Below are 19,166 nucleotides of genomic sequence, written 5' to 3'. Positions count from 1 at the left end.
CATTGGTACCGACGTGAGCAACCACCTGCCGTTGGCTGCACCCTGTGCTCTTTATGGCATCCGGGAGGACCCTTTCCACATCGGGAATGACTCCACCCGGTATGCACACTAGTTTTCTTTCCCTTCTTGTCAGCCAAGTCCCTAAGGGGCCCCATAACGCGCCTAACGTTGGAGCTCCCAACTACCAATAATTCCACCCTCTGCGATTGCCCGGATCTTGCAGGTTGCGTGATTTCCTCTGAAACAGTGGTCAGCTCACCTGCCTAATAAACAGGAGACCTGAGTTCGAATCTCGGCCAGTCACAAATTTTAAATTTCCCCATTGATGTAAATCAATGCCCACTAACAGCCAATATCAGTCATTCCTTTGTGTGTTTGAGTACAACTTTGCTTCCCATAGGGGATTTTATTTCATTGAATCCGCGGGTGTCACAAATTTCGTAACCAGTAGTGCAAGCGCGAGTTCGAATATAAATTAGCTTTCCATGTCAACTGAACTTGTCTATATCAGATGTCGGCTTCCTCCCGTGATGTAATGATGCGATGTGCGTACATTCGCGAGGAAGAAGGGAACAGAAAGCTGTACATGCGCAAAGAAGAAGGGAACAGAACGCTGACAACGTTATTTTTGCGTCTTTTTTTTAAAATTTAGATTGCTGTGACAGACTGGTCTGTGACGTAGCGTGATGTATATATAGGGTTGAAAAGCGACAGTTCGGTTGTGAGTTACTGCTTGTGGGAGTGCAATTCGCCCTCAGTTGACAGCGGCTGTAATATTAATTTTTGACTTTCTGTACAACAGAGGCGTGAGCACCGGAAACCAATTCAGTCCCAAAGTAATCTGCACGACGTCATTTACCGTTGTACATTGTACACCATCTCCATTTCAATACAGCATGCTTCGAAACCAGTGCTGATCCATTCAGGACCCCCTACACACTGTTTCATTAGACGATGGACAGTGAGTTGTATTTCCTACATAATGCATACAAACAATCTAACAAAGAGAGTACTGGTCAGTGCCACAACAAACAGACAAAGCGACTAAGAGAATTTCAACTCCTACAAGAAGAACTGAAGGGGAGCAGAGAACAAAATGCATTGCGCGTTCCCTTTCCCACGTAGGTAGTAATAGACGGCTTTTGGGAGAATTCCGAATTATGTGAAGAAGTATACTCGATTTAAAAAAAAATCGTGTTAGGAGTTATTACTTGTCCAGAGAATAAGTTTCTAGCTGTATACGTTGGAGCATATCGTCGCTAGGCAATGAAAACCTCGTAACTCCATCTGACAGTGAAATCCACGTAACTGCATTACCAAATGTAGAAAATTATGCCACATAGGCTGTTCAAACCTTCCTTCTTCGAGTTGAACTGTGTTGCCATCTAGCGGCAACAATGAAAAACTCATATCTCCAGCGATATGTAGTTTGTGCTGTAAATCTCGCATCTCCGATAATCGCAGGGCGAATACATACTCCGAGATTAAAACGTTTTTTGAAGTGATAGTTACTTTTTTGACTGACAGACCCAACACTGCTTTATTGCTACAGGTACGTGCTAGTATTTCTAGGTATTTGTGTATTGTATTTTAATATACAGAATTAATAATGACCTCGTTAAATACAAAGTTGACTTACGAGTTTTTCAAACATCCACCCTGTGTTTTATGTTATAAGCTCCGGAATTTTCTGCAATTTCATCTTTTTACAACAAATTCTGTAGGCTGAAGAGCGGCGTAATAAGCTGCTGACAGCCCGCCCCCTTAGGGGGAATCGAAACTCAATAAAGGAAAAAAAAATAACAAGAAAAACAAAAAAAACGAGTTTTTCATCGCGCTTACAGCAGACTGCACTCGGTACATACGAGGTTCTAATTTTATAACTGAACAGAATCCTATACATTCTACAGTAACTACTTTGTTTTCAGCTATGGGTAATAAGAGTAAATTCACTCTTCACCTTGTGAAACAAGCCGACAACGGATCATATCGTATAAAATCACCGGAAGAAGATTCTAGTCATGTTCCTCCTTGGCCTGCACCAAAAGAAAGGGTAGACCTACAAAATAAAGGTAAACCGTAGTTTATATTGTTGTAACTTGAAGTAAGATCCTTGTTTGGAAGTTGAGGTGATTAAATTATTTAAATGTTAGTGATGACGTTATGGTTTGCACCACAGATAATGCGGAAAAAGAAGCCAATACAGAGGCGAATTCCACTTCTGAGTTTGAAAGTGTTTTCGAACACAGCAGCGAGGATGATATCTCCAGTGGCAGTAGTGATGCGTACGATCCAGATAAAAACAAAAATGACCATAGCAGCAACAACAGCACGGAAGACGACGATGACGAAGTTGATGTGGGAGTAAAAAGTACTAAGCAGCGCCGTAAAAGGAAAAGCAATCAATCACTTCAAAGTTTGCAGAAAGAAAAACGTATGAGGGGACAGGATTATTTAGGAATGCAAAAAGGTGAGTTTGGCAAATAGAGACCAATAATGAGCAGAAGTAGGATGGAAATGAAACCACGATGTACTTGTAAACATTCTTCCTCAAATCGGAACAGGAATTGCAAGGATATTACAGAAGAGCAGAGAAAGCTAATATTTAATCATTTCTAGCAGGATATGTCTTGAGGTGAAAGAAAAATTTTTGTTAGAAGCCATGTCTACTACGTTCCAGTTAAAAGACGCAGAAATAATTCAGAATCTAATAAATCTCACCGTTCTAACACACTATATCACAATTTTGTAATAGAAGGACAGAGAAAAACTGTCTGCAAGACTATGTTTCTGAATGCTTTGTGCTTAGGCGAATGGAGTGTGTGGCGAAATAAATAAAAAACATTTGTCAAATTATTGTCTTTTTTAACTTTAGAATTTTTGAAAGGCTTTTTTACGGATTGTATTGACCGGCTTGAATGCGGACAAATACAGTGCTGCGTGAAATATGCCTGTAATATAATTTACCATTCCGATTAATTACATTTTGAATTCTACGTCATTGTTGATTTAATCAGAGTTCTCACCTTAGACGTAGAATTAGTCCTTCTGCCACAATATTAATTCATCAGTCGCCATCGAAGTTCTTCTCTTTGTTGACCGTGTGTATCTTCCTCAGTTGGCATCGGTTCACTTCACGAAGACGTTGGAAACCAAGGAATACAATGCTACGTTGCTTTAAATAATTTTCGTAACACTTCGATACTTCTCACTATTTTTTTATTCACAAGACAATAAGACTTGCTCTGCTCGTCGCACAAACCATAATTTACTAACAATATGGCTGCCTTTCCGCAGACACCAAAAATTACGTCCATCCTCCACGAGGCAACAATCGAAAGTGTCCCTTAGCTCCTTCTTGGAGTATGAAACAAAAGAGAATCCAATGTGAACATTACAAAGATTATAACCTACATGCCTCTCAATTTAATCTTTGGCGCAGCCTTTAAGGTATTGTATGTCTCTGCGTTGGAATGTGTCATTACAACTGCCCCCCTACTGTATACTGTCACTAGAAAATTTTATTTGGTTGACAGGATACAGTAGTCGACCTTGCAATTGATAGGTTTGGGGGTCTTTTATTTACAAACTTCATTTTTATTGTCTCATTTTCACGGCACTGTGAATTCTTTGGTATTAATGAGTGTGTGTCAGTTTTTTGGTATACTTATGCTAATATTTACAAACCTTAATCCTAATATACAAAGTTTTGGTTAACACTGAGAAAACAACATTATGTGGTAAAGTTTGTACAATAAAATATACAATGAATACAACGTCATTTACAAATGTTTCCTTCCTCATCAGAGGTGAAAATTAAGTCCTTGTATTGCCTCCTGTATTTATTCTGGGGCGACGAGCTTTGTTCGCTAGACCCAGTGTTGAATATGGGCGGGTGATACTCGCGCCTGATTGTTTGGTCGTCCGTTAGCTGGCGATGTTGGTTGAATGTACGCGCCAGTGCACTGAATATACATCTACATCTACATCTACATTTATACTCCGCAAGCCACCCAACGGTGTGTGGCGGAGGGCACTTTACGTGCCACTGTCATTACCTCCCTTTCCTGTTCCAGTCGCGTATGGTTCGCGGGAAGAACGACTGTCTGAAAGCCTCTGTGCGCGCTCTAATCTCTCTAATTTTACATTCGTGATCTCCTCGGGAGGTATAAGTAGGGGGAAGCAATATATTCGATACCTCATCCAGAAACGCACCCTCTCGAAACCTGGCGAGCAAGCTACACCGCGATGCAGAGCGCCTCTCTTGCAGAGTCTGCCACTTGAGTTTGTTAAACATCTCCGTAACGCTATCACGGTTACCAAATAACCCTGTGACGAAACGCGCCGCTCTTCTTTGGATCTTCTCTATCTCCTCCGTCAACCCGATCTGGTACGGATCCCACACTGATGAGCAATACTCAAGTATAGGTCGAACGAGTGTTTTGTAAGCCACCTCCTTTGTTGATGGACTACATTTTCTAAGGACTCACCCAATGAATCTCAACCTGGTACCCGCCTTACCAACAATTAATTTTATATGATCATTCCACTTCAAATCGTTCCGCATGCATACTCCCAGATATTTTACAGAAGTAACTGCTACCAGTGTTTGTTCCGCTATCATATAATCATACAATAAAGGATCCTTCTTTCTATGTATTCGCAATACATTACATTTGTCTATGTTAAGGGTCAGTTGCCACTCCCTGCACCAAGTGCCTATCCGCTGCAGATCTTCCTGCATTTCGCTACAATTTTCTAATGCTGCAACTTCTCTGTATACTACAGCATCATCCGCGAAAAGCCGCATGGAACTTCCGACACTATCTACTAGGTCATTTATATATATTGTGAAAAGCAATGGTCCCATAACACTCCCCTGTGGCACGCCAAAGGTTACTTTAATGTCTGTAGACGCCTCTCCGTTGATAACAACATGCTGTGTTCTGTTTGCTAAAAACTCTTCAATCCAGCCACACAGCTGGTCGGATATTCCGTAGGCTCTTACTTTGTTTATCAGGCGACAGTGCGGAACTGTATCGAACGCCTTCCGGAAGTCAAGATGGTTGGTTGTTTTGGGGAAGGAGACCAGACAGCGAGGTCATCGGTCTCATCGGAATAGGGAAGGACGGGGAAGGAAGTCGGCCATGCCCTTTGAAAGGAACCATCCCGGCATTTGCCTGGAGCGATTTAGGGAAATCACGGAAAACCTAAATCAGGATGGCCGGACGCGGGATTGAACCGGAAGTCAAGAAAAATAGCATCTACCTGGGAGCCTGTATCTAATATTTTCTGGGTCTCATGAACAAATAAAGCGAGTTGGGTCTCACACGATTGCTGTTTCCGGAATCCATGTTGATTCCTACATAGTAGATTCTGAGTTTCCAAAAACGACATGATACTCGAGCAAAAAACATGTTCTAAAATTCTACAACAGATCGACGTCAGAGATATAGGTCTATAGTTTTGCGCATCTGCTCGACGACCCTTCTTGAAGACTGGGACTACCTGTGCTCTTTTCCAATCATTTGGAACCTTCTGTTCCTCTAGAGACTTGCTGTACACGGCTGTTAGAAGGGGGGCAAGTTCTTTCGCGTACTCTGTGTAGAATCGAATTGGTATCCCGTCAGGTCCAGTGGACTTTCCTCTGTTGAGTGATTCCAGTTGCTTTTCTATTCCTTGGACACTTATTTCGATGTCAGCCATTTTTTCGTTGGTGCGAGGATTTAGAGAAGGAACTGCAGTGGGGTCTTCCTCTGTGAAACAGCTTTGGAAAAAGGTGTTTAGTATTTCAGCTTGACGCTTGTCATCCTCTGTTTCAATGCCATCATCATCCCGGAGTGTCTGGACATGATGTTTCGAGCCACTTACTGATTTAACGTAAGACCAGAACTTCCTAGGATTTTCTGTCAAGTCGGTACCTAGTATTTTACTTTCGAATTCACTGAACGCTTCACGCATAGCCCTCCTTACGCTAACTTTGACATCGTTTAGCTCCTGTTTGTCTGAGAGGTTTTGGCTGCGTTTAAACTTGGAGTGAAGCTCTCTTTGCTTTCGCAGTAGTTTCCTAACTTTGTTGTTGTACCACGGTGGGTTTTTCCCGTCCCTCACAGTTTTACTCGGCACGTACCTGTCTAAAATGCATTTTACGATTGCCTTGAACTTTTTCCATAAACACTCAACATTGTCAGTGTCGGAACAGAAATTTTCGTTTTGATCTGTTAGGTAGTCTGAAATCTGCCTTCTATTACTCTTGCTAAACAGATAAACCTTCCTCCCTTTTTTTATATTCCTATTAACTTCCATACTCAGGGATGCTGCAACGGCCTTATGATCACTGATTCCCTGTTCTGCACTTACAGAGTCGAAAAGTTCGGGTCTGTTTGTTATCAGTAGGTCCAAGACGTGCGGGTACCGTCGAGACTTCCGAACCTCAGTATGCGTGTGCCTTTTGTAGTTCCTTCCAGTACTTAGACTGGATACGACGAGGTACATTGGAATGTGTGCCCCGAAGAACACACCACACTATGTGCGAGGCGGAGGACGATCCCGTCGATGCAGCTCCAGGTAAGAAGCGTACCATGTCAAACTTGTTTGGCATTGTCCTTTCCTATTGTGACGCCATGGGTAGTTTGACGATAAAAGCTTCAATTTTCGATGTCACTTGTTTAGGCTCGCTGACACTTGCAACGTAGCACTACTTTGCAAAATTTTAATTTCTACACACACCACTTTAACCGCGAGTATTGCGATCGAAACTTTCTTTTTCACTACACTTTTTTTTACCGCATTAACCCCTTTTACCTATTGTACCGAGATTCATTCCCCTCAACACTTCTGGTTAATGTACATAAATATTCACAAATTTGTAAGTCACGGGACTTGGCATGAAATACAACGTACATCACATACAATGGAATAACATAAAACACATACAATACATTGGTTACATTAATTACAGGAAAAAACTATCGACGAAAATTGAAAAATATTTTTGATCACTCATAGTGGCTTCTTCGTCTTGGATTTTACTGACACACACACCTTTTTCCACTAATCGGTTAGAAGAAACAAGTCCTTTGTTTTCTTTCTTGAACTCGAGTGTAAGTTAAGGTTTACCTTCGTTACGTATTCTTCATACGCAACGACATGCATCAGCATGCAGAGAATACACCTGTAGCCGCCCCACTACAGCTCGGGAAGGGAATTTTCTACCTTCTACTTAGGGTAATGGCAACGACTACGTGTATGCTACGGTTTTCACCTATAAAATCTGAAAATGCACGAAATAATCATTTATATGCAGCATAACCCTAATATGTACAGTGTTTTGTGCTTAAGCACGTTCTGGTGTGCTGGTAAATCATTACCTCTAATAAAATTTCCTACATTAACATAGACATATAAACATAAAATCTTGAAGTTCATGGTGTAGATACTATTAATATGTACAGTGTTTCATAATAGCGGCACGCCCTTGTGTGCGTGTATCATCTTCAATTAAAGTGCGCTTATAGGCGTCTTGTGTTATAATGGGAGAAAAAATACAGACTTTTTAATGCATCGGTTGTAATGAAAATCTATGTACACGAATAATCCGACTTTCATAGCTTCAGTGCAGCATGAAATTCTGTATGACGTTTTTTTTCATAGTTTATTTTATAGACGATTCCTTTGCTTATAGGTCGTCGATCATACTACCTACCTGTTTCTCGTATAGCGGCGATATCATTTTCATTCTTTGTGACTGTAAATCGTGATATGTATGAAAGATATAATTTTAACATGATTTATCTTTTCATGTTTCAAGTGGGTAAAGTAATTCATACCTTCCTTCTGCATACATGAGTGAAGAATCGCTAATGTTGCACTGGGTATCAGGTATTTCGTATTTTCTCGTAAACTCGTAGAGTCTTACGGTTTTAATTAAGTTATTTCTTGATGTTAGGTATACCTGTTTATACGAGGTTGTCTTAGAGTTTAATTTTCCTTATACACTTCTACGTTGTTTAAGTTCCGTACATGTACAGAGCTTCTTTCGCCTTTCACACATTCATACATACGTTTATACACACAAAAAATATCTACCACTCAATATACACATTGCTGGTGGGGTCCTTTTTCGGTACCCTGCACCATTCCCTCAATATTCCAAAATAATTCAGGGTGTGCTGAGCATCGTCCCTTATACTAATAATACTTACAACTAAATATTTCTTCTTACATACATAACTGCCTTACGGTCCATTAATGCGCAATCATTCCATATTTTCCTCCTTTACACTTTAGCTTTCGTACATGTAACCTCGTGTATAGCTTATATATTCTACAAAGTTGTTTGCTGAGTGCTTTAGGTGTTTCCTAACATTAATGTGTTTCGCTCTCTATAAATCCTAGGTATTTGTTTTGAGAGCGATTCAGTTCATTACTCACGCTGCATAGATCTGTTTATTATTTTCCTATTTTAAAGCTTGTGACCCCCCCCCCCCCCCTATGAACCATGGACCTTGCCGTTGGTGGGGAGGCTTGTGTGCCTCAGCGATACAGATAGCCGTACCGTAGGTACAACCACAACGGAGGGGTATCTGTTGAGAGGCCAGACAAACGTGTGGTTCCTGAAGAGGGGCAGCAGCCTTTTCAGTAGTTGCAAGGGCAACAGTCTGGATGATTGACTGATCTGGCCTTGTAACAATAACCAAAACGGCCTTGCTGTGCTGGTACTGCGAACGGCTGAAAGCAAGGGGAAACTACGGCCGTAATTTTTCCCGAGGGCATGCAGCTTTACTGTATGATTAAATGATGATGGCGTCCTCTTGGGTAAAATATTCCGGAGGTAAAATAGTCCCCCATTCGGATCTCCGGGCGGGGACTACTCAAGAGGATGTCGTTATCAGGAGAAAGAAAACAGGCGTTCTACGGATCGGAGCGTGGAATGTCAGATCCCTTAATCGGGCAGGTAGGTTAGAAAATTTAAAAAGGGAAATGGATAGGTTAAAGTTAGATATAGTGGGAATTAGTGAAGTTCGGTGGCAGGAGGAACAAGACTTCTGGTCAGGTGACTACAGGGTTATAAACACAAAATCAAATAGGGGTAATGCAGGAGTAGGTTTAATAATGAATAGGAAAATAGGAATGCGGGTAAGCTACTACAAACAGCATAGTGAACGCATTATTGTGGCCAAGATAGATACGAAGCCCACACCTACTACAGTAGTACAAGTTTATATGCCAACTAGCTCTGCAGATGACGAAGAAATTGAAGAAATGTATGACGAGATAAAAGAAATTATTCAGATAGTGAAGGGAGACGAAAATTTAATAGTCATGGGTGACTGGAAAAGGGAGAGAAGGAAACGTAGTAGGTGAGTATGGATTGGGGCTAAGAAATGAAAGAGGAAGCCGCTTGATAGAATTTTGCACAGAGCACAACTTAATCATAGCCAACACTTGGTTTAAGAATCATGATTGAAGGTTGTATACATGGAAGAACCCTGGAGATACTAAAAGGTATCAGATAGATTATATAATGGTAAGACAGAGATTTAGGAACCAGGTTTTAAATTGTAAGACATTTCCAGGGGCAGATGTGGACTCTGACCACAATTTATTGGTTATGACCTGTAGATTAAAACTGAAGAAACTGCAAAAAGGTGGGAATTTAAGGAGATGGGACCTGAATAAACTGAAAGATCCAGAGGTTGTAGAGAGTTTCAGGGAGAGCATAAGGGAACAATTGACAGGAATGGGGGAAAGAAATACAGTAGAAGAAGAATGGGTAGCTTTGAGGGATGAAGTAGTGAAGGCAGCAGAGGATCAAGTAGGTAAAAAGAAGAGGGCTAGTAGAAATCCTTGGGTAACAGAAGAAATATTGAATTTAATTGATGAAAGGAGAAAATATAAAAATGCAGTAAGTGAAGCAGGCAAAAAGGAATACAAACGTCTCAAAAATGAGATCGACAGGAAGTGCAAAATGGCTAAGCAGGCATGGCTAGAGGACAAATGTAAGGATGGGGAGGCTTATCTCACTAGGGGTAAGATAGATACTGCCTACAGGAAAATTAAAGAGACCTTTGGAGATAAGAGAACCACTTGTATGAACATCAAGAGCTCAGATGGAAACCCAGTTCTAAGCAAAGAAGGGAAAGCAGAAAGGTGGAAGGAGTATATAGAGGGTCTATACAAGGGCGATGCACTTGAGGACAATATTATGGAAATGGAAGAGGATGTAGATGAAGATGAAATGGGAGATACGATACTGCGTGAAGAGTTTGACAGAGTACTGAAAGACCTGAGTCGAAACAAGGCCCCCGGAGTAGACAACATTCCATTGGAACTACTGACGGCCTTGGGAGAGCCAGTCCTGACAAAACTCTACCATCTGGTGAGCAAGATGTATGAAACTGGCGAAATACCCTCAGACTTCAAGAAGAATATAATAATACCAATCCCAAAGAAAGCAGGTGTGGACAGATGTGAAAATTACCGAACAATAAGTTTAATAAGCCACAGCTGCAAAATACTAACACGAATTTTTTACAGACGAATGGAAAAACTAGTAGAAGCCGACCTCGGGGAAGATCAGTTTGGATTCCGTAGAAATACTGGAACACGTGAGGCAATACTGACCTTAAGACTTATCTTAGAAGAAAGATTAAGGAAAGGCAAACCTACGTTCCTGGCATTTGTAGACTTAGAGAAAGCTTTTGACAATGTTGACTGGAATACTCTCTTTCAAATTCTAAAGGTGTCAGGGGTAAAATACAGGGAGCGAAAGGCTATTTACAATTTGTATAGAAACCAGATGGCAGTTATAAGAGTCGAGGGGCATCAAAGAGAAGCAGTGGTTGGGAAGGGAGTGAGACAGGGTTGTAGCCTCTCCCCGATGCTATTCAATCTGTATATTGAGCAAGCAGTAAAGGAAACAAAAGAAAAATTCGGAGTAGGTATTAAAATCCATGGAGAAGAAATAAAAACGTTGAGGTTCGCCGATGACATTGTAATTCTGTCAGAGACAGCAAAGGACTTGGAAGAGCAGTTGAACGGAATGGATAGTGTCTTGAAGGGAGGATATAAGATGAACATCAACAAAAGCAAAACGAGGATAATGGAATGTAGTCGAATTAAGTCGGGTGATGTTGAGGGTATTAGATTAGGAAATGAGACACTTAAAGTAGTAAAGGAGTTTTGCTATTTGGGGAGCAAAATAACTGATGATGGTCGAAGTAGAGAGGATATAAAATGTAGACTGGCAATGGCAAGGAAAGCGTTTCTGAAGAAGAGAAATTTGTTAACATCAAGTATAGATTTAAGTGTCAGGAAGTCATTTCTGAAAGTATTTGTATGGAGTGTAGCCATGTATGGAAGCGAAACATGGACGGTAAATAGTTTGGACAAGAAGAGAATAGAAGCTTTCGAAATGTGGTGCTACAGAAGAATTCTGAAGATTAGATGGGTAGATCACATAACTAATGAGGAAGTATTGAATAGGATTGGGAGAAGAGAAGTTTGTGGCACAACTTGACCAGAAGAAGGGATCGGTTGGTAGGACATGTTCTGAGGCATCAAGGGATCACCAATTTAGTATTGGAGGGCAGCGTTGAGGGTAAAAATCGTAGGGGGAGACCAAGAGATGAATACACTAAGCAGATTCAGAAAGATGTAGGTTGCAGTAAGTACTGGGAGATGAAGTAGCTTGCACAGGATAGAGTAGCATGGAGAGCTGCATCAAACCAGTCTCAGGACTGAAGACCACAACAACAACAAGCTTGTGTCATTCTTTTCCTTAGTCACAAAAATTCACACGTTTACCTTGTTCATTCTGAAAATCGCTAGCTACTATGTAATGTAAATGTATGCGTTATCCCTTTGCTTTCCTCTTTGCTGCTTTTTCCCTATATGTAATTGTGTGTTGTTCTCGTGCACATAGCCTTTCTTCCGGTTATATCTCTACATTTTTTTTTCTTGAGCTATTTTCTTTGTCCTTCCGTACAAGCTAAGATTTTACTCAATATAATATAATATTGCAATACCGTCCATGACCAGTATGTACTTGTATGTTCACTTTTATTACGTAATACCAGCTTATAATTAAATTTTCTAAACTACTATTTACAAGACTTGTGTACCATTTTCTTTCTTGTTTTTGAATGGCTTTCATCACTGTCTCTCATAGTAAGCATGGTCTCAAAACTTTTAAACGTTCCGCGCAAGCGCGCTTATGTACCACGACTGGACTGCAGGCGCGGGGAAAACTCTGCATTGTTGGTGAACATTATTCGTGATAGCCACCATCGTGTAATAGAGTCACGTGACGCCTGGACTCGACCGCGCATGCGCCTTCGCGCTTTGTATACACTCAGCTGTTCGGAAAGGGAAGGGGGAAGATTTCTCCCCGGCTCGCTGCCTACAGCGCGGCCAATGACCTCGTCTTGACATGCAGCTATCGCGTGCTCATTAGCTGAGCGTTGGATTGCAACTTCGACGCGTGGTTTGTTGCTCGTCTCAAGCGAACAAACTCTGATCTTCGCGTTAATTTGGCATTGTTTCTCTCTCTTAAATAACTGAGTTAGACTACAAAAGTACCGTGTGGTTTATTTTGTAGTGTTAAAGACTCACAGTAACACATGTTTCATTAGGTGTGGTTAATTATGCGTTGTTCAGCTGGCATATGCCCCCAGTTGGTTACTACACTCCTGGAAATTGAACTAAGAACACCGTGAATTCATTGTCCCAGGAAGGGGAAACTTTATTGACACATTCCTGGGGTCAGATACATCACATGATAACACTGACAGAACCACAGGCACATAGACACAGGCAACAGAGCATGCACAATGTCGGCACTAGTACAGTGTATATCCACCTTTCGCAGCAATGCAGGCTGCTATTCTCCCATGGAGACGATCGTAGAGATGCTGGATGTAGTCCTGTGGAACGGCTTGCCATGCCATTTCCACCTGGCGCCTCAGTTGGACCAGCGTTCGTGCTGGACGTGCAGACAGCGTGAGACGACGCTTCATCCAGTCCCAAACATGCTCAATGGGGGACAGATCCGGAGATCTTGCTGGCCAGGGTAGTTGACTTACACCTTCTAGAGCACGTTGGGTGGCACGGGATACATGCGGACGTGTATTGTCCTGTTGGAACAGCAAGTTCCCTTGCCGGTCTAGGAATGGTAGAACGATGGGTTCGATGACGGTTTGGATGTACCGTGCACTATTCAGTGTCCCCTCGACGATCACCAGTGGTGTACGGCCAGTGTAGGAGATCGCTCCCCACACCATGATGCCGGGTGTTGGCCCTGTGTGCCTCGGTCGTATGCAGTCCTGATTGAGGCGCTCACCTGCACGGCGCCAAACACGCATACGACCATCATTGGCACCAAGACAGAAGCGACTCTCATCGCTGAAGACGACACGTCTCCATTCGTCCCTCCATTCACGCCTGTCGCGACACCACTGGAGGCGGGCTGCACGATGTTGGGGCGTGAGCGGAAGACGGCCTAACGGTGTGCGGGACCGTAGCCCAGCTTCATGGAGACGGTTGCCAATGGTCCCCGCCGATACCCCAGGGGCAACAGTGTCCCTAATTTGCTGGGAAGTGGCGGTGCGGTCCCCTACGGCACTGCGTAGGATCCTACGGTCTTGGCGTGCATCCGTGCGTCGCTGCGGTCCGGTCCCAGGTCGACGGGCACGTGCACCTTCCGCCGACCACTGGCGACAACATCGATGTACTGTGGAGACCTCACGCCCCACGTGTTGAGCAATTCGGCGGTACGTCCACCCGGCCTCCCGCATGCCCACTATACGCCCTTGCTCAAAGTCCGTCAACTGCACATACGGTTCACGTCCACGCTGTCGCGGCATGCTACCAGTGTTTAAGACTGCGATGGAGCTCCGTATGCCACGGCAAACTGGCTGACACTGACGGCGGCGGTGCACAAATGCTGCGCAGCTAGCGCCATTCGACGGCCAACACCGCGGTTCCTGGTGTGTCCGCTGTGCCGTGCGTGTGATCATTGCTTGTACAGCCCTCTCGCAGTGTCCGGAGCAAGTATGGTGGGTCTGACACACCGGTGTCAATGTGTTCTTTTTTCCATTTCCAGGAGTGTAGTTTCGATGTTTACTTTATACTGCCGGAAAACTTCCATATCTAAAATACAATTGACGATTAACTTGTCAACGATTAAGAATGTACAGTTTATCGTGACATCGCTAATGGTAACAGGTATTTGCGTCTGCCACTTAATACTTTTTGGCTTGTTACCTACAGCTGTCAAGATTTTACAATTTTCCGTTGGCAACACTGCTACTTTTAATACTTTCGAATCTTCTTTAAATAAACTGTTAGAAATAATATTCGTAGATGCGCCTGTAACTAAAATTACGTTGGTAATTATAGTTCCTATCTTTGGTGTTATTACAGCATGCACGAGGTCACTTACCTTGTCCAGTGCTCTCCTCTCTTCTTCACATAGATCATCTTCTACGGTAGCATCCTGATCATATCTTAAAAATAATTGTTCAAGATGTAATGTGTGCTTGTTTGTGCCCCTTGTTGTCAAATATGTCGGCTGGTGGGGGCTCATTACGACCGATTGTTGTTTACCGGGGGAGACAACGGCGTTGCTTCAGTACTGTCCGTTACCTCTACAAAATGTACTGAGTGGTTATTCTGTCGCCAATTAGTTTCCGGACCGCTGCGTGCAAAATTTTCTTGCCACCGGCCGTCGCTATTCCTCCTTGGTCTGTCATTCCTATTACTGTAACTATTGTAATTTTCATTTGTGTGCCGCCTGACCAATCATTCACGTGATTTCTATCACTTCCATACCGGCGTGGACCGTAATCTGAACTATACCTTCGGTCTTCACGTCTCCGTGGTGCCGAATTCCTCCGATTTCCGTAATTCCAGGTTCAATTATTTGGCCTTGTCGCATACGGATGCCAACTGTGTGGGTTTTGTCCACTGCCATTAAAATGATATCCGTTACCGTTGTTTTGATTGGTTCCGGAATATTCATTCCGATTACTTGTGCTCGGCTCTTCTTCGTATATTAGATCAATTGAGTCAAGCACGGAAAGAAAGTATTCAAGGTCATTCCCCGGTATGGTTACCAATTTTTCGCGTAAGTTCGCGGGTAGTCTGTTTTTCAGAATTTTGAGAACATGTACGTGCGGTATTGGATTGTTCCAATAGCGCGTCTTATTCAAGTACTTTTCGAAATACTTTCTCAACCCGCCGTTTTTGAGGTTGAACGGTTGTGAGTTGAATACCTCACGTCGCAGTCTTTCTTGGACCCCAGCAGACCAATATTTCTCCAAGAAAGCCCATTCAAATTGTTCGTAGGTGACGCACTGTTCAGCCATGTCTGTGGCCCACAAAAGTGCGTCGCCTTGTGTGAAGCCTACTACATATCTAATCTTCTGTGCCTCAGTCCAGTTTCTTGGTAAGACATTTTTAAATGCTCTTACGAATACGACTGGATGAGTTTTTCTGGATTCTGTGGAGAAAACTGGAAACTGTCTATGTTTCAACAGGCTCTCATCGACTAGAATCGTCGAGATGCAAGGCGACACGCCTACTGCCTGTTGCAGCACCGCGTTTGGCGAATAGCCATTGTTTGCCTGTGCCGGTGCGTGCACATACGCCGGACTGGGAGCGTGATGTTCTGCGTTATTGACATCGTAATCTGGCACGGGCGAATAAGTGTCGCACTGCCTGTTGCTTGACGTAGGCAAATCATTTGAAACATTCAGTCTACCAGCAATTTCCTTGCGTATTCTGTCCTCGGCTACTTTGATTTCATTACCTAATTTTTCAAAAAGTTCTGTTTCCCGGTCAGTTATTGATTCATTTACATTACCGTTTTCTAAAGTTTCATTTATTTTGATAATGTCCGCGTTGATACGTCGAGTCTCCTGTTTCAGAAAACCGACTTCTTCGTTAACTTTATTAACTTGGTCAGGTATTTCTTCACATGCGGACTGTACTCTTGTTAAATTTAATTGAATAGCCTGTACGTTTTCATGTATTTCTTTTTGTACGGTTTGTGTCTGATTGTGTGTTTCTACTATTTCTGACAGTTCCTGTTCCTGTTTGTTTGTAAGATCTGACAATTTCTTTTCTAAGTCATTTGTCAATACATTGTATACACTATTGACGGTTTTGATGACTTTGTCTTCGATCTTTTGATCGATTTCATTGGTGAGCTTATTTAAGCGTTGATCGAAATGTCTGTGTATGTTTTCAAATTGCGTGTTTACACTTGAAAACTGCTGTTGGAACCCAATTTCCATGTTTGACAATTTTGTGTTTGTCATGTTGTGGCTGATTTCTAAATTCGACAATTTTGTGTTGGTTGTGTTGTAGCTGACTTCTAGATTCACCAGTTTTGTGTTCGTTGTGTTGTGGCTGATTTCTAGATTCGCCAGTTTTGTGTTCGTTGTGTTGTGACTCATCTTTAAATCAGATAATTGCTCGCTCACGATTGACATCAGACTATATAATGCCTCAAGCGTAACTGACGAAGCTTGTGTGTTTGTATTTATGCCATTATTTGTTGCCATTGTTTCTCTGCCACGGTCTGATTGAATCGAAACCGGGCTAGGTTCACTGATTTCACGCGAAATATTTTCATCTGATCTGGTAATCGATGCTTCATCGACTGTGCACAAGGTTTCATTTGCAAGTGGTTCGTTATTGTTAATCCCTGTGGAGTGCAATTGAATTGTATTTACTTCTACATTATGTTGTGCTGAAAAACTAATTGCGTCATCATTTACGTCACTATTGTCAGAATCGGTGACGTGTCCATGAACATTTGTCAAATTAAGTTCTCCGATTCCATTGTGGAGATATTATTTTTATCTGTACTTTACTGTTAATCTAAATCTTTAAATTCTCTCGCAGTTGAATTAATAAAAATATCTCGCGATTGTTATTTGTTGCGCGTCGGAAATTTAAAAGATGGCGCACTACGTCTTCTAATTCTGCGATTGTTGAACATAAAAAAGTAATTATCAAAGTGTAATTGTGTGTTGCCACAAACACTACCAGGATTTTAATATGGAAAGGAAAAGGTTCTGCTTTAAGTGGAACTAAGCCAAGGTGCAGCCACTGCATGCGTTTGCACTTTCCTACCTTAATTCCGGCTGAGCTGCGTCACTCACGATTACGTTAGTTTTGTAAATCCTTGTCCTTGTTCCTTCTGGTTATTGTGCCATCCGGTTATACAGTTAATATTGTTTCACCTTATTCGTCATTTTCCATGTGCGTCATGTAACAGAGAAACAGTAATTAGTACAAGTACATTTGTAGCACAACAATGAAGTACTTACTCTTTGTTCCACCAGCACTGTCCTAATCAGCGGTCGCCAGTATGGCGAAATAAATAAAAAAAAACATTTGTCAAATTATTGTGCTTTTTTAACTTTAGAATTTTTAAAGGCTTGCATTGACCGGCTTGAATGCGGACAAATACTGTGCTGCGTGAAATATGCCTGTAATATAATTTACCATTCCGATTAATTACATTTTGAATTCTACGTCATTGTTCACCCCCCCATGAACCATGGACCTTGCCGTTGGTGGGGAGGCTTGCGTGCCTCAGCGATACAGATGGCCGTACCATAGGTGCAACCACAACGGAGGGGTATCTGTTGAGAGGCCAGACAAACATGTGGTTCCTGAAGAGGGGCAGCAGTCTTTACAGTAGTTGCAGGAGCAACAGTCTGGATGACTGACTGATCTGGCCTTGTAACATTAACCAAAACAGCCTTGCTGTGCTGGTACTGCGAACGGCTGAAAGCAAGGGGAAACTACAGCCGTAATTTTTCCCGAGGACATGCAGCTCTACTGTATGATTAAATGATGATGGCGTCCTCTTGGGTAAAATATTCCGGAGGTAAAATAGTCCCCTATTCAGATCTCCGGGCGGGGACTACTCAGGAGGACGTCGTTATCAGGAGAAAGAAAACTGGCGTTCTACGGATCGGAGCGTGGAATGTCAGATCCCTTAATCGGGCAGGTAGGTTAGAAAATTTAAAAAGGGAAATGGAGAGGTTAAAGTTAGATATAGTGGGAATTAGTGAAGTTCGGTGGCAGGAGCAACAAGACTTTTGGTCAGGTGATTACAGGGTTATAAATACAAAATCAAATAGGGGTAATGTAGGAGTAGGTTTAATAATGAATGAAAAAATAGGAGTGCGGGTTAGCTACTACAAACAGCATAGTGAACGCATTATTGTGGCCAAGATAGACACAAAGCCCATGCCTACTACAGTAGTACAAGTTTATATGCCAACTACCTCTGCAGATGATGAAGAAATAGATGAAATGTATGACGAGATAAAAGAAATTATTCAGGTAGTGAAGGGAGACGAAAATTTAATAGTCATGGGTGACTGGAATTCGTCAGTAGGAAAAGGGAGAGAAGGAAACATAGTAGGTGAATATGGATTGGGGGGAAGGAATGAAAGAGGAAGCCGCCTTGTAGAATTTTGCACAGAGCATAACTTAATCATACCCAACACTTGGTTCAAGAATCATAAAAGAAGATTGTATACCTGGAAGAATCCTGGAGATACTAAAAGGTATCAGATAGATTATATAATGCTAAGACAGAGATTTAGCAACCAGGTTTTAAATTGTAAGACATTTCCTGGGGCAGATGTGGATTCTGACAACAATCTATTGGTTATGAACTGCAGATTGAAACTGAAGAAACTGCAAAAAGGTGGGAATTTAAGGAGATGGGACCTGGATAAACTGAAAGAACCAGAGGTTGTAGAGAGTTTCAGGGAGAGCATAAGGGAACAATTGACAGGAATGGGGGAAAGAAATTCAGTAGAAGAAGAATGGGTAGCTCTGAGGGATGAAGTATTGAAGGCAGCAGAGGATCAAGTAGGTAAAAAGACGAGGGCTAATAGAAATCCTTGGGGAACAGAAGAAATATTGAATTTAATTGATGATAGGAGAAAATATAAAAATGCAGTAAATGAAGCAGGCAAAAAGGAATACAAACATCTCAAAAATGATATCGACAGGAAGTGCAAAATGGCTAAGCAGGGATGGCTAGAGGACAAATGTAAGGATGTAGAGGCTTGTCTCACGAGGGGTAAGATAGATACTGCCTACAGGAAAATTAAAGAGACCTTTGGAGATAA

Source organism: Schistocerca cancellata, chromosome 1 (assembly GCF_023864275.1).
Source record: "Schistocerca cancellata isolate TAMUIC-IGC-003103 chromosome 1, iqSchCanc2.1, whole genome shotgun sequence".
Lineage (NCBI taxonomy): Eukaryota > Metazoa > Arthropoda > Insecta > Orthoptera > Acrididae > Schistocerca > Schistocerca cancellata.
This window is presented reverse-complemented; position numbering follows the sequence as displayed.